Below are 14,435 nucleotides of genomic sequence, written 5' to 3'. Positions count from 1 at the left end.
GATAGTGGAGAAGTAGTTTTTTCAACAGACTGATTCTTGTATTTATGAAACTATAATAAAACATTCTTCCATGTATAATATGTTTTATATTTCATAAAGCATATACATATACCTACTCAAGTTCATCTTAAATGTTTAAATAATGATCTGAAGGCTTCTGTTCAATTATTATTTGAAAATTCAAATACTATGTAAGCATATTACTTTGTATTATATAAGTAACTACAAAATTCATTTGTGAACTCTGGTCCAAAAAATGCAAATAGTTGGGATAAATTTTTTTCATTCCAGGTTTCTCTTTACACTTTTAGTTTTGCCTTCACAAAAACTTCATGGAGCTCTTTGGATGGGATGAATGCTCTAATTTAGATGGGAAGAAGCTGATCAGTGCACAGTTTTTGATTATGGTCTTGATTATGACTGAAAGAAAGATGGAAAATAACATTCATTTCCTTAAAGATAATATTACATTTGTGAGCCATAAAACAAATTTATGGAGAGCTAGAAAACAAAAACATAAGCTTTTAAAGCATCCTCTTACTTCAAATGAAGCACTTGGGTGGGAGTACAAATTACTGCTGTAAATGTATCTACATTTTAATGCATTCATAAAAGTGATGTTTTTCAAATGTGGAAAGTAATAACTTTAGGAATTCATAGCCTTGGGTATGCATAACTCATTTCATGATATTTTTTTACCAAATGTCTTGTTAATAAAAATGCAAGTATATGGAATTCTTCTTAAAATTAATATTGCTTTAATTAGGAAAAAAATTCTGAACACTTAACAGTGAATGCAAACACCACAAAGCCAAGTTAAATTTCTAGACTGAAGGTCATCACCCTACCTAGCCAATTGAGTGCACATGACACTTATTTCATCGCCTTTTTCTTTTCCTATTTCATTTTCTACTTTAATGATTAAAAACTTCCTTACAACCAACCTCTCTGTCCCAGAGATCAGATTTGTAACAAAGAGGTCAGAGTCTGATGTATTTATACTTCTAAGTTCTTTCCCTTTGGGATGACATTATCCAAATTTGTACTCTCTATTGTCATGTTTTTCCTCTGTTGACCTTTTTCATTCATGATATCACCAGGGTCACTTCCATGTAATTAGACTGTACATTTTGTTATTAAAATTCTTTCAATAAGTTGACTCTTAGACATTCTTAATACATTGAATTTAGTTCATACAGAAAGATTTTAAAGTTTTCTGGGTGCTTTATTTTTAACATTATGGCATAATTCTTTCAGTGCTTATCCTAAGTACACCTCCTTTAATCCTCTGGACATGTTTTTATTCATTTAGCAAACACTTATGCAGCATTCATTGTGCCTTTAGAACTATACAGCAAGAACTTGAACTTAAAAAATGAATTAAAAAAAAATCCTGTCCTCCAGATGCTCACAGAAAAGATCAAAGCAAGCAGGCAATTGTGTACATTGTGGTCCTGGGGGATGGATTAAAGTTTTGTGTGTGGTAAGGATACAGGAAAGAGAAAGGGAAGCAGGAAGAGATGGTTTCTCAGTGGAAATAAACACTAAGGTAAATTTTAAATTATTGGTAAATGTCAGAAAATGATGGGAATGGTTCTTCAAATCTCTGCTGGCAAAAAAAAAATGTACTTCTCAGATATTCTTGTATGAGATGTTGACTGACATCCTCAACAGTTGCCCCTGAGGATTTACCTCTGTGCGCACAAGAAGACCACACTTTTCTCAACTTGTCCCAAGCCCCACTTGGATACCTTTGGAATACTTACAATAATTTGTTACTGTAAGATGCAGGACTCTCCTAATTCATATTTTCTTTACACATAGTTGGCCTGCCAGACCCCTGTACAGATGTCCTGATGTCTGTGCATCTTTATTTCAGATCTTTCCTGTCCCCTTTCCTTTTCATAGTTCAAACCTCTTATTATAAAGCAAATGGTGTCTTTTATTTTTTTTTCTTCTTATGTACTTTGAATTATTTCATACATATGTCTCATTCATGACTAGTTTGTTGGCTTTTCTCAGACAACTTGAAGTTGGTATGAGGGACTGGATATTGCTGTGATAGGTCAGACCATGTGTTTGTTTGGAGGAATTTGGACTTCAGTACTTTGGGTTATGAAAGCTGTGGAAAGCTTTAAGCACGGGTTAATGAGTTATGCTACTAGGAGCCTGAAAGACAGGTGTTAAGAGTTATTTGAACTGTCGGAGACTCACTCAAGAGGTTTCAGAGAGGAATTTAGTATGTTGTCTAGAGATCATTCTTGTATATTTGGGTGATGAAAGTAGCTGCCTTTTGCCCTTGTCTGAAGAGTCTGCCTGAGGCTAATGTGAAGAATTTCACATTAATTTCCTTGGCAGAAGAAATCTTAAAATAGACTAGTATAGACTCTGTCATGTGGATATTAGTGGTATCTCTGATGAAGATTTATAATGAAAAGTAGCAAGCTCAGCATGATAAATTACAAAAAGTACATTTTGAGGAGAAAAAGAGCACCAGGAAGTGGAATAGAACTAAGTCCTGTGTTCAAGGAGATAAGTGGATTAAGAAATGGAGCAAAGGGAATGGTGACCGCAGGACAAGATCCCACCCAGGTAAGTTTCCAACTTATGGAAAAAAAAAAAAAAAACAACCACACCTGGTCTATAGAATAAGTTTCAGGTCAGCCAAGCTTAGGCAGTAAAAGACTGAGAGCTGGTGGAGATATAATTTTCCAGCCCCGGTAAGCATTAGAACTTGGCAGCTTTGGCCACATGGTTCTGTCTTCAGAGTTAAGGTTAGAAGACAGTTATGGAATTTGTCTCAGAACCTAAAGAAAGCTGCTGAGGTCAGGCCTGTATCAGGGGTGTCTCTGAATAGAGGTCTAATAGACAGGCCACTCTATGAAGCTGTGAATTTGAACCTGGATTGGCTTGGACAACGGAAGATGTTAGAAATACCAGAGTTGTGGGATACCTGCTGAGGAAAGCTTTTAACAGGGAGTGGAATAAGCCCAAGAGAAGTATGTTGCAGTCAAATCTGAATAGAGGTGGAGATCTGAAGAGTATTTTGACGTCAGATGTGGAGATGCAGAGTTTGAAGTTTGGTGTTTGATTTTGCTTTGTTCCAGTATTTCCTTTGTATGCTCCCTTCCCTTTGTTTTGGAATGCTAATGTATATTCTGTGCCATTATATGATCTACTTTTTTAATTTTGATTTTTACAGGGTGATTACAGTTAAGAGATTGTCATGTGTCTCAGAAGAGACTTTGTACTTTGAAACAAGTTGGGACTGTTATAGACTATGGGGACTTCTGAAGTGGGACTGAATGCATTTTTTGCATTATGATATGGCTATAAGCCTTTGAGGGCCAGGGAGTGGAATGTTATTAGTTGGAAAGAAAATGGCCCCCAAAGGGAGTGGCACTATTAGGAAGTGTGGCCTTGTTGGAGTAGATGTGGTTTTGTTGGAGGAAGTATGTCACTGGGTGGGTGGGGGGGCTTTGAGGTCTTTTCCTCAAGCTTCACTCAGTGTAACAGCCAGTCAACTTCCTGTTGCCTGCAAGATGCAACCCTCTCTACCTGCACACCACCATGTTTCCTGTCATGATGATAATGGACTGAACCTCACTGTAAATGAGTCACCCCAGTTAAGTGTTTTCTTTATCAGAGTTGCTGTGGCCATGGTGTCTTTTCACAGCAATACAAAACCCTAACTAAGACACTGAACTAATACAAATGAAATTGAGAGTGAGACAAGAAATAAAAGTATTTAAGTGTTGGTCGATTTATTGTCTAGCAAGTAAAAAGGATATAAGAAAATTGAATAAGATGCTTACAGATGGACAAGAAAGTAAAATAATTTATAAAAAAGCAACAGGCTATGTTGTGAGAACCATGATTTTCCCATGGGATAGTTTTCACAGCTAATTTGTTTGTTTGTATAATTCCTGTTACGGAAGAATGCATCCTTGGTGTCTTGGAAGATGTTGACTAGGGACAAGATCCTGAACCATCAGAGCTTGCTGAGCGGATTCTTCTCTTTGTAGTTAGAGTTGGAAACTTTGATGTGCTAAAAGATCTGTAGGGACTTTTCACACAAAGGAGCAGGCACAGTTCTCAAAGCTTGTTCCCATCTCCATTTCCATAGACCGAAATAAACTTATCATCCAGTCAAGGATATGACTGAGGGAAGAAATATATTGTATACCCAAGTGATTTGAGTGATTTCATTACTGAAAGGAGAAAATAAAGTAATTCTACAGTTGAACTTTGAAAAGAGGGAAAAATGCATGATTAGCAATTAAGAATTCATTTAGATTAAGGTACTTTTTTTAGGGCTCAGGGTTTTTTTTAATGGTTTCTGGCATAATTTTAGAGACTTAGATAAATGTATTCCTTCCATGGCTCTCGTTGAGTCAGTGTCTCATGCTCTGCATAGTTGAATCTCAGTTTCCCTGCAATATACTAGAGGAATTAATAAACAGCTCAGGGTAGTTGGGTTAGATATGTAATGCTAGACCGAAGACTCCAACAGAGGTTTTTATTCCACAGTAATTTGCACAGAGCACAGGACTCAGGACAGCCATCAGAAGGCCCTCTGGAGATCTGCTAGCACCATCATGGAGTTTAGTGATGACTTTACTCTGAAGGTCAGAATGACTCCTGGAGAGGTGATCACAGAGCTGAGGCGTGACATGGATGGACAACAAACCATCTTTTATCCTTTTTACTTGCTATGACAATAAACCCCCTTTCTCGGCACCTGAAACTAGGTACCACCGGTAGCACTCTTACTGTCCCAGACTGGGATTACTGTGATGAATTAGGAAGGCAAGGGGATATTTTGGTCCATAGGTTGTTCAATAGAGTTGGAGAAGCTCAAGAGAGAAGGGAATGTTTGTAACAAATCACAAAGGCAGCTAAAATGGAAGTTGCTGACTACAACAATAACAAAAAAAAGGTAAGCATGGAGAACAACAGTTGAGGTTAATCGCTCCAAGAAATGTATTTGTATGTTGATCAATTTTTTGATCAAATAGATTTTTTTTAGATAGAAAACCAACTTATTAAAGAATAGCTGTATCCACAGGTGGAATTACTCTGCTATAATGTGTTGAGCATATATTTGATACCACCAATCCTTTCTTCAAAAGGAACTATGATTACTGGGAAAGATCTTTTTACACTAGAGACAGGACAATACTTAGGCATTTCATAGACTGCTAGATAGAAACCATAGATTTACATTGATTGGAGACTCGAATATAGCTACCCTGCCCAACTGGATCAGGCCCTCTGGATAAGCCAGACAGTTGATTAACTTAAACTGTTTGGGAGGCCCCCAGGCAATGGGACTGGGACCTGTCCTTAGTGCATGAGCTGTCTGTTTGGAACCTGGGGCCTATTCAGGGACACTTTGCTCAGCCTGGGTGAATGGAGGAGGAGACTGGACCTGCCTCCATTGAATCTACCAGGCTGAGCTGAATCCCCAGGGGAGTCCTTGCACTGGAGGAGATGAGAATGGGGGATGGGCTGGGGGGAGGGCGGGGCGGGGACTGGAGGAGGGAGGACAGGTGAATCCATGGCTGATATGTAAAATTAAATTAAATTATAAAATAATTTTTTTAAAAAAAAGAATGTGCTATTACAAGGGTGGGTTGTAAGGTGTTATCTTCAGACAGCCTACTGCCTGTGGATCCTATATGTGTTTCCTTTAGTGACCAGGGTATTGTAATTTAGATTTAGATGGCACCTAATTAAAATCAGTCACACAGTAGGTTCTTTGTCAAGTGTATCAAATTTCTGGGACTAATGGTTTGCAGTAATGTATTGTGTACCCCAATAAAGCTTGCCTGGGGATCAGAGGACAAAGCCAGCCACTATATTAAACATAGATGTCGGGCAGTGGTAACACATGTCTTTAATCATAGCATTCAGGAGGCAAAGATTGATCCGAATCTCTGTGAGTTCAAGGCCAATGATTTGTTGGTATAAAATGCCATACAACCAAGGGATTCATTTGAGAACAAAGAGAACACTGTGATTTGAGCATATTTGAAGTATAGCCCACAAGCTCATGTGTTTGAACATTTTGTTTTCAGATGGTGATGCTGGCAAGTTGTTATTCTTTAGAAGGTCAAGCCATGATGGTTTAACTCAGTCACTGGGAGGTAGATCTTAGGGACTATGCTCTGATATTATTAATGGCTGATCTTTTGATATGCTTTCTAGTCCACTGAAGTGTGAGCAAACAGCTTCTTGTTCTTGCCATCACTGCTGTGTGTTACATAAACCATCAACCACCATACCTTTTCTGTCACAATATATACCAAAAATTTTTTTTTCTTTAAATTGTTTCTTTCAGACATCTTATAAAAAAATCACAACTAATACAGTTGTGAAACAGTGATATACTAATGTATGGTGTTCCATTTATGATTAGTTGAAATGTTAGAGCACAAAAATGCCTTCTAAAGATGTAAGTGAAATGGTCTTTTAAATGGGTGGTTATATCTTGGGGAAAAAGGACACCATTATTCACAATGTGGCATATAACTTTAGCCAAAAGCTTCTGTATGCAAATATCTCATAAGAGTCTACTTGGGTGCAGGAATCGAAGTTAAAGCAAGGACAACACTGTAGTTCCTAATGATGAAAGCACTTGTTTCTTTTCTTCTTTATACATTTCAGATCTTCAGGTTTAGGAGCTTGGTTTCCAGAAAGTGATGCATTATATTGCAGGATAGCAATGCTCTAGATAACAGTGAGATTTTTAATCTAGAAGTAATAAAGAATAGCTGCTCTGGCAAAAGGATTAACTAATGAGTACAAAGGAGGTAGTAAAGCTCTTAAACATGACGTAGACAAGCAGGAATGGAGGGAGAGCTCATGTGATCTACTTAGACTCTCTTGGTTCACACCCTCAGAAGCAAATTTTGGGACACACAGCCACAGAATCCAGCAACAGCTGTGCAGGTTGAAGGTCTTTCAACAGATTCTGAAGCAAGACAGAGTGGCACTGGTTGTAGATATGAGAGTCACATCAGGAATGGGGCTGCAGTTTGTTCCACTTGTATCCCATCTTCATGAGGTACCATGGGAACAATGGAGGAGGAATTTATGAGCTAATCCAGAAGCATATGGCAAAGTCTGTTGTGTCTTATAAGGCGTGCACTGTGGCAGTCATTAGGGTCCTTTTAGATCTCCCACTGCCCAGAGTGCAGTTAACTGACAGCTCCCCCTGGACCCTAATGTAATCAACCACATATTCAGATCAAAGCCATACTTTCTTTGTCTTACTTTCAGCCAATGAATGATCTTAACTTGGGTAAAAGAATATTTTCACATTTAAGGGTTATTGGACTCTTTAAATGGTAGATGTTGTCTGAAGGCTTCCTCTCAGCTTGGTTGAACTATAACTGAACTATGTCCCAGGCTAAGATTAAGACAGTCCCTTCTTCATTGCAGATCACTAGCTAATTTTTACACTTCTTAAAGTCTGTACCAATCCACACGTAAGGTGTTCAAATCAAAAGTCACCATTTCCCTTTTCAGTAAGGTGAAATTAGAGAATAATAATACAGTGCTCATCTGAAAATGCTGGAAGAGAATATGTAGTGTTTCCATCGTAAAGGAAATCTAAATGTTCTAGTAGATATGTACAATGCACATTTAGAGTGAGATATCACGGCAACGCACCAACATGTGAAAAAAATTAGATAACATTTTAGAAAATAAATTTAACTTGAAATTAAGAAATTGGTGGGGTTGAGGATTTAGCTCAGTGGTAGAGCGCTTGCCTAGCAAGCACAAGGCCCTGGGTTTGGTCCTCACCTCCGGAAAATTAAAAAAAAAAAAAAAAAAAAAAAAAAGAAATTGGCAATTTAAAAAAAACTAAACTGAAAATCACTACACACAAAGTGATACAAACATTTGCTTCCACTACACAAAGGTGTCCAAAATGTAACTACAAGGGATTCAGTTTAAAACACTGAACTCATAGATGTTTTTATTGAGTATCTTGTTTAGCACTTTATATGATCTGCAAAATAAGAATGACATTTAAATATTTTCTCCTCCCCCACCTAAGAATTACAACTAAATGAGACTGTAACAAACAGGACATTTTCAAAATAAAATTGTTGTCTTTCATTATTTGTTTTATGTTGAAAAACTATACTTCAAGATTTTAGACGCATTAGTATAATACACCCAAGAAAATAAAAATGCTTATGAAGATCACTAACTAACATTTTTCATGTCGTGTATTTGCATAAATATAAACATTGTGTGTGTGTGTGTGTGTGTGTGTGTGTGTGTGTGTGTGTGTTTAAGAAGAGAAATATATTGATAAACTGTCACAAAAACAGAGACAAAGAAAAAATTCTGGATTAAAAATAAAATGCAGTCCTATTTTGACTGGAGAGTTGGTTTCCAGAGAATTCGCTGAGAAGCAAGTTGGCTAACAAATGTTACACTTTAATTGATGTCTTCATGTCAATTTCACCACCAAGAACGAAGAACAACTGACAAGAAGTTTAACTATTAGTGCTCTAATTTTTAATCTTCATTGAAGAACCAATTGATGAATTGAAAATAATAGGACACTGGAGATTTGCAGTTTCCTGTTTTAGAGGGGTTGCTAATGAGGACAACCTAGGCATGGCCAGACTGACAGGCTAGATTACATGTAATTGCACTCTAAGGCACAAGATGTTGTTGAATGTGATCTCTTGTCCTAAATTTTCAAAAGAAAAACAGTTAAAGGACAAACAGGGAAAAATGAAGTCACATATGATTCCAGTGAAGAAACAGATGCTGTGTCTGTGAGAATCATCAGTGCTGACAAGAGGTTTCAAGGATAGAGAGTATATAGGAAGCTAGAGTAGGAGAATTAAATGGGGAAGGGGGATGGGAGAACAGGATAAAGGAGGGAATATGAGGAGAAACAATTAATACTAAAGGCCTTTTGAAAAATATATGGGAAAGTATCATTTAGAAAATCCATAAAATATATACACATATGAAAGGAATTTAAATGGAGTCACCATATAATGGGGGAGAGAATGTTATACCTAGACAGTTTTTTTTTCTTTTTAGTTAATTCTTCTCTCATACAATAAATCCTGACTACAGCTTGCCTTCCCTCCCTGCCTCCCAGTTCCCCCAGATCCCCTCTTCCTGAGATCCATTCCTCCTCATTTCTTTTAAGAAAAGAGCAGGCCTCCCAGTGATATCAACTGAACACGGCATTACAAGATTTAATAAGACCAGGCATAAACCCTCATACCAAGGCTGGATGAGTCCACCCAGTAGGAGGAAAAAGGACACACCTTGACATCTTATACCACCATATCTGACACTGACAAAGTGGCCAATAACCTAAGACTAGGTCATGGGCCCAGGGGAAAACCTACTAAGATTATTCTCTTAAAGCAACAGAGCAACAAAATGACTCCTAAATGCTATACTGTAAAGCAGAGAATTGCTCAGTACTCATCAGAGAAGCTTCTTCTCGCAATAGATGAGAATTAATATAGATGACAACATACAGAGAGTGAGATAATTTTTTTTAATGTTGATAGTGTTTTTTTTTAATTTTTTTAATTATTTTTATTTTTTTTATTTTACAACACCATTCATTTCAACATAATAGCCACAGATTCCCCTGTTCTCCCCCTCTCGCCCCCCCTCCCCCCAACCCACCCCCCATTCCCACCTCCTCCACATCAAGGTCTCCCTCGAGGACCAGGATCGACCTGGTAGACTCAGTCCAGGCAGGTCCATTCCCCGCCTCCCAGACCGAGCCAAGTGTCCCTGCATAAGTCCCAGGATTCAAACAGCCAACTCATGCAATGAGCCCAGGACCCGGCACCAATGCACAGCTGCCTCCCAAACAGATCAAGCCAAATGAGTGTCTCACGCATTCAGGGGGCCTGATCCAGTTGGGGGCCCCTCAGCCTTTGGTTCATAGATCCTGTGCTTCCATTCATTTGGTTATTTGTCCCGGTGCTTTATCCAACCTTGCCTTCAACAATTCTTGCTCATATAAACCCTCTTCTTTCTCACTAATTAGACTCCCAGTGCTCCACCAGGGGCCCAGCCGTGGATGTCTGCATTCAGATTCCTCAGTCCTTGGATGGGGTTTATGGCACAACTATCAGGGTGTCTGGCCATCCCATCACCAGAGTAGGTCAGTTCCTGCCATCTCTCGACCATTGTCAGCAGTCTTTTGCGGGGGTATCTTTGTGGATCTCCATGGGCCTTCCTAGCTCTCTGCTTCCTCCCCTTCTCACCTTCTCATGTGGTCTTCATTTACCATGGTCTCCTATTCCCTTTTCTCCCTCTCTTTTCTTGATCCAGCTAGGATCTCCCACTCTCTTTCCCTCGACCGTCGCCTTTCATTGTTCCCACTCATGACCAGGCTGTTCATGTAGATCTCGTCCATTTCTCCGTGTCTTTTTTTGGGGTCCCGTTTTCCAGGTAGCCTCACTGGTGATGTGAGTAGCAGTCCAGTCATCCTTGTTCCACATCTAGCATCTTCCTATGAGTGAGTACATACCATATTTGTCTTTCTGAGTCTGGGTTACCTCACTCAGGATGATTTTTTCTAGATCCATCCATTTGCCTGCAAACCGTATGATGTCATTGTTTTTCTCTGCTGAGTAGTATTCCATTGTGTATATGTGCCACAATTTATTTATCCATTCTTCAGTTGAAGGGCATCTAGGTTGTTTCCAGGTTTTGGCTATTACAAACAATGCTGATATGAACATAGCTGAGCAAGTGCTCTTGTGGTATGATTGAGCATTTCTTGGGTATATGCCCAGGAGTGGTATAGCTGGATCTTGGGGGAGATTGATTCCCAATTTTCTAAGAAAGCGCCATATTGATTTCCAAAGTGGTTGTACAAGCTTGCATTCCCACCAGCAGTGGAGGAGAGTTCCCCTAGTTCTGCATCCTCTCCAGCATAAAGTGTCTTCAGTGTTTTTGATCTTAGCCACTCTGACAGGTGTAAGGTGGTATCTCAGAGTTGTTTTGATTTGAATTTCCCTGATGACTAGGGATGTTGAGCAATTCCTTAAATGTCTTTCAGCCATTTGTGTTTCCTCTGTTGAGAATTCTCTGTTTAATTCTAAAGCCCATTTCTCAATTGGACTGTTGGTCGTTTTGATGTTTAATTTCTTGAGTTCCTTATATATTCTGGATATCAGTCCTCTGTCACATGTGGGGTTGGTGAAGATCTTTTCCCATTCTGTAGGCTGTCGCTTTGCCTTGTTGACTGTATCCTTTGCTCTACAAAAGCTTCTCAGTTTCAAGAGGTCCCATTGATTGATTGTTTGTCTCAGTGTCTGCGCTACTGGTGTTATATTCAGGAAGTGATCTCCTATGCCAATGCGTTCAAGACTATTTCCTACTTTCTCTTCTAGCAGGTTCAGAGTAGCTGGATTTATGTTGAGGTCTTTGATCCACGTGGATTTAAGTTTTGTGCATGGTGACAGATATGGATCTATTTGCAGCCTTCTACACATTGATATCCAGTTATGCCAGCACCATTTGTTGAAGATGCTTTCTTTTTTCCATTGTACATTTTTGGCTTCTTTGTCAAAAATTATATGTCCATAGGTGTGTGGGTTAAGGTCGGGGTCTTCAATTCGATTCCATTGGTCCACATGTCGGTTTTTATGCCAATACCAAGCTGTTTTTATTACTGTAGCTCTATAGTAGAGCTTGAAGTCAGGGATTGTGATGCCTCCAGTAGTTGTTTTATTGTACAGATTTCTTTTAGCTATCCTGGGTTTTTTGTTTTTCCATATGAAGTTGAGTATTGTTCTTTCCAGGTCTGTGAAGAATTGTGTTGGTATTTTGATGGGGATTGCATTGAATCTGTAAATTGCTTTTGGTACGATTGCCATTTTTACTATGTTAACCCTGCCTATCCATGAGCATGGGAGATCTTTCCATTTTCTGACATCTTCTTCAATTTATTTTTTCAGGGACTTAAAGTTCTTGTCATATAGGTCCTTCACTTGCTTGGTTAGTGTTACCCCAAGGTATTTTATGTCATTTTTGGCTATTGTAAAGGGTGATGTATCTCTAATTGCCTTCTCAGCTTCTTTGTCCATTGTATATAGGAGGGCTACTGATTTTTTTGAGTTGATCTTGCATCCTGCTATGTTGCTGAAGGTGTTTATAAGCTTTATCAATTCCTGGGTGGATTCTTTGGGGTCACTCAAGTATACTATCATGTCATCTGCAAATAGGGAAAGCTTGACTTCTTCCTTTCCAATTTGAATCCCCTTAATCTCCTTATGTTGTCTTATTGCTCTGGCTAGAACTTCAAGTACTATATTGAATAAGTATGGGGAGAGTGGACAGCCTTGTCTCGTTCCTGATTTTAGTGGAATTGCTTTGAGTTTCTCTCCATTTAATTTGATGTTGGCTGTTGGTTTGCTATATATTGCCTTTATTATGTTTAGGTATGTTCCCTGTATTCCTGATTGCTCCAAGACTTTTATCATGAAGGGGTGTTGGATTTTGTCAAATGCCTTTTCTGCATCTAGTGAGATGATCATGTGGTTTTATTCTTTGAGTTTGTTTATATGGTGTATTACATTGATGGACTTTCGTATGTTGAACCACCCTTGCATCCCTGGGATGAAGCCTACTTGATCATGGTGGATAATTGTTCTGATGTGTTCTTGGAGTCTGTTTGCCAGTATTTTATTGAGTATTTTTGCATCAATGTTCATGAGGGAGATCGGTCTGTAGTTCTCTTTCTTTGTTGCATCCTTGTTTGGTTTAGGAATCAGGGTAATTGTAGCCTCAATGAAGGAGTTTGGTAATGTTCCTTCTGTTTCTATTATGTGGAACAATTTAGAGAGTATTGGTATTAACTCTTCTTTGAAGATCTGGTAGAATTCTGCGCTGAAACCATCTGGTCCTGGGCTTTTTTTGGTTGGGAGACTTTTAATGACTGTTTCTATTTCCTTAGGGGTTATTGGACTATTTAAATAGTTTATCTGGTCTTGATTTAACTTAGGTATGTGGTACCTATCCAGAAAAATGTCCATTTCTTTTAGGTTTTCCAGTTTTGTGGAGTAGAGGTTTTTGAAATATGACCTTATAATTCTCTGGATTTCCTCAATGTCTGTTGTTATGTCCCCCTTTTCATTTCTGATTTTGTACATTTGGATTCTCTCTCTGTCTTTTGGTTAGTTTGGATAAGGGCTTGTCTATCTTGTTGATTTTCTCAAAGAACCAACTCTTTGTTTCATTAATTTTTTGTATTATTCTCTTAGTTTCTAATTTATTAATTTCACCTCTCACTTTGATAATTTCCTGGCATCTATTCTTCCTGGGAGACTTTGCTTCTTCTTGTTCTAGAGCTTTCAGATGTGCTGTTAAGTCACTAGTATGGGATTTCTCCAACTTCTTTATGTGGGCATTTAGTGCTATGAATTTCCCTCTTAACACTGCTTTCATAGTGTCCCATAAGTTTGGGTATGTGGTGTCTTCATTTTCATTGATCTCTAGGAAGTCTTTAATTTCTTTCTTTATTTCTTCCTTAACCCATTGGTGATTCAGTTGAGCATTATTCAGTTTCCATGAGATTGTAGGTTTTCTGTAGTTTTTGTTGTTGTTGAAATCTAGCTTTAAACCATGGTGGTCTGATAGAACACAGGAGGTTATTCTGATTGTTTTGTATCTGTTGAGATTTGCTTTGTGGCCAAGTGTGTGGTCGATTTTAGAGAAAGTTCCATGGGGTGCTGAGAAGAAGGTATATTCTTTCTTGTGAGAGTGAGATAATTTTGAACCCTCAATCCTAAATGGGATTTCATCATCAAACCCCACCTCTACCCCAAGGCTGGAAAAGAGGAAGAAAAATTTTAAGAGTCAGAGAAACCACACTCTAGAGCAGGTCCTATGCCAAGGAGTAGTTAGCCAACACAGAATAAACTCCATGCTGTGTGTGTGTGTGTGTGTGTGTGTGTGTTTCATTTTGTTTGATTTTGTTATTTTTTTCTTATAGGTTTTAATTTGGCTTTTTTTGAGAAAGAAAGAGAGATAGAGACAGAGACAGAGACAGAGACAGAGACAGAGATAGATAGATAGATAGATAGATAGATAGATAGATAGATAGATAGATAGATAGATAGATAGATAGATAGATAGAGACAGAGAGACAGAGAGAGAATATGAAAGTGGGTCAGTAGGGATGTTGGGAGGATCTGGGATAAGGCAAAGGAGGGAGGTCACATGATCAAAATATATTGCCTGGAAAAATCTTAAATATAAAAAACAAAACCCATACATCCTGAAAGGTGAAATGACAACAACAGAAAAAAACCAAAATGTAAAAATATCTGTAAAGGGCAATTTGTTTCTTATCTGTGTCCTAACTTCAGGCCTCTGCAATGTTCTTCTGAATAGTATCTCTTTGTGAACATAGCTTT

Source organism: Peromyscus maniculatus, chromosome 4 (genome assembly GCF_049852395.1).
Source record: "Peromyscus maniculatus bairdii isolate BWxNUB_F1_BW_parent chromosome 4, HU_Pman_BW_mat_3.1, whole genome shotgun sequence".
NCBI lineage: Eukaryota > Metazoa > Chordata > Mammalia > Rodentia > Cricetidae > Peromyscus > Peromyscus maniculatus.
The sequence above is the reverse complement of the archived record's forward strand: the minus strand, read 5'-3'. Positions refer to the sequence as shown.